This window comes from Oryzias melastigma, linkage group LG13, assembly GCF_002922805.2.
Source record: "Oryzias melastigma strain HK-1 linkage group LG13, ASM292280v2, whole genome shotgun sequence".
NCBI lineage: Eukaryota > Metazoa > Chordata > Actinopteri > Beloniformes > Adrianichthyidae > Oryzias > Oryzias melastigma.
Window position 1 is genome coordinate 492,902 of NC_050524.1, and position 2,661 is coordinate 495,562.

At 47.3% G+C, this 2,661-nt stretch overlaps 1 long non-coding RNA gene across 1 annotated transcript; it reads right to left on the minus strand.

Annotated features, from left to right (window-relative positions):
- Window positions 1–1,804: 1,804 nt before the first annotated feature.
- Window positions 1,805–2,350, minus strand: LOC118599529. The gene is made up of 3 exons (XR_004948931.1): window positions 2,231–2,350; window positions 1,934–2,044; window positions 1,805–1,864 (listed from the first exon to the last, which is right to left on the minus strand). It is a non-coding gene; the product is annotated as an uncharacterized LOC118599529 (long non-coding RNA).
- Between the last annotated feature and the right edge of the window lie 311 nt (window positions 2,351–2,661).

Consider the following 2,661-nt stretch of genomic DNA (forward strand, 5'->3'; position numbering starts at 1 on the left):
CTCTAAGAGTTCTGCACAAAAAGGTAGACTGGATGTGGGTCTATAAGTTTTTATAGTATAATTAGTATCTAACAGGAGTTTCTAACAGGAGTGGCCTCACTGCTGCCTGTCTGAAATGGACTGGAACCCGACTAGGGGACACTGTTGGTCATGATGGTCGACATTATTTATAACTATTCCTGCAAAAACCTTCTGAAAAAAACATGGAGGCAGAATATCACCAGAAGAGCATCATGGCTTCGTCTTTGGCTCCGCCCTTTCTGAGTCCATCAATGAAAAGGACTCAAGTTCTGGTACTGGTGCAGCTGGTATCACTGCAGAATACTGGGAGCATCGTGTAAGAGAGGACTTGATACTAGCAACCTGATCCATGAAAAAATTGTTCACAGTTTCCCATCTGCTCTCCACTCCCGTCTGACTCCAGTAGAGATCGAGCGTTCTGGTTCTGTTCAGTTCCCTCTAGACAAGAAAACGATGGAAGTTGGTTTGAACTCCGACTCACTCCATGGACACGCCTGCAGGAACATCTGGAGGATATTCATCAGACCAACGACTGGAACGATGCAGAACAGAACCCAGCAGGTCCAGAAAGACCCAGTTCACCTCCACTCTGCTGTCACGTCACACTGTGGCTCAAGATGGCGCTCTCCACGGAGGTCATGAAATGTATTTTTCAGGCGTCTCTTCCTGTCTGTCAGACTCCTGGTTTCAAACCATCTTGTCGACTTTTGGTAAAAACCTAGATGACTTGGCCTTTGGATGGCCTGGATTCTGCCTGGTTGCCATGGTGGTGTGAGTGGGCGGAGTCACAGACTGCCTGAGAGTCTGACCGTGAGTGTTTACTCTGTTAGAATCTGGAATCCTGGAGAGAGTCCGGAGAGTTTCCGGATGAGATCCTGCTCTTTGATGGGAAGCGTTTGTGTTCTTGTTTGAGCTGCTGAGGCGTCTGGATTCGTATCCAGAACCAACCGGACTCTTTTCTTCTCCAACATGAGAACTCGTCATCAGATGTGTGTGGTGAAGAGCACCAGCCTCTTCTCTCCGGTTTGAACTGCAGAGCTGGCGGTGGCGTGCTGAGCGTGCTCCCTGGAGTCCCGGCGGTTTCCTGTAACGGCGTCCTAATGCTGCTGATTGAGGAGAAGCTGAGAGCTAACGAAGGCGCAGAGGCTAATTTATGGCTTTATTAACACAGGGGGGAGGGGGACCCGGGCAGGCAGGAAGCTGATGAAGACGATGATGAAGACTGACAGCAGTGAGTCTGATGGTGGAGTTAGAATCCTGAAAGCTGCTCTCAGGATGGAACCAGCCATCCTATTCACCACGAATGGTCATGTGACCGGCTAGTCTGCTCTGGGCTGGCGTGAGCTGCCATCGGGGAGGGGCTAACACGCTGCCTCGTCGTCTGAACGCCTGAGGACGGGTTCTGTGGCGTCAAAGCAGAAGAACGTAGAACAAATCAGAGAACAGAGAACCTCCCACGGGGGAACCATTTAAAGAGAAGAGAAAAGAGCGAATCGGTTCTGAAACGTCTCCTCCTGTGGACCTGCTGAATGGACCTGGATCCAGTTTAACAGCAGAACCTGAACCCTGATGAAGAAGGGACTGATGGGTCTTTTGTCAGTATTTTGCTGTTCAGCTCCACCTTTTAAACACATTCTGACTCCTCACATGTTGACGTTTGGTTAAGGACTCCACCACAACAAAAATAGACATTTATGTGCGGGCAGTTCCCGTTAAGTCACGGGTCCCCAACCTCCAGCCTGCCCGCCGGAACCAGTTCAGTACTGGGACAAGGAGCTCACTGGTGCCGTTCCTTCCACCTTCTTCCTGGACCTTCCCGAAGGCTTCCCTCCCCTCATATGTCCTGGAATTGACAAAAACAGACTTAGATTATTTTGATAATCATTTTAAAATAGAGAGAACCAAAACTAACCTGTCCAAGGAGGAGAACTTAGCCCTGAGTGAACTAAAAAACAACCAAAACCTCATCATAAAACCAGCCGATAAAGGCAGTGTCGTGGTGGTTATGGAAAAAGAAAAGTTCCTGTGGGAGGGATACAGACAATTAAAGGATGAAAAATACTATAAAGAATTAGAGAAACCCATCTACCCCGAAACATTTGACATTATAACTAAAATATTCCACAACTTATATGATAAAAAAATAATCAATGCTAAACAACGCAATTACCTAATTGGCGACTCAGAACCAAGAGCCAGAAAATTTTACCTCCTCCCCAAAATCCATAAGGAAGCAGCCTCCTGGAGCATCCCATTCGTCGTCCCACCAGGCCGGCCGATAGTGTCGGACTGCAGCAGTGAGACGTATAGGTCAGCAGAATTTATTGATTATTACTTAAATCCACTGTCCACTAAACACAAATGTTATATTAAGGACACTTTTGTCGAAAAAATGTTCCCCAAAATTCAATTCTATTTACCATCGATGTTGACAGTTTATATACTAATATTGACCCCCAGGAGGGAATTAGAGCTGTGATAAACATTTTTACAAAATTCCTTGACCGGATGAGAAATCGATTCGCTCCGGCTTATGCCGACATTTTCTGGCCGAATGGGAGGCGGAGGCATTGGAGAAATGCTCCAAACATTTCCATTAGAGTGTCGGTCCACCCCTCCATCTGTGTGCACGTCATCACC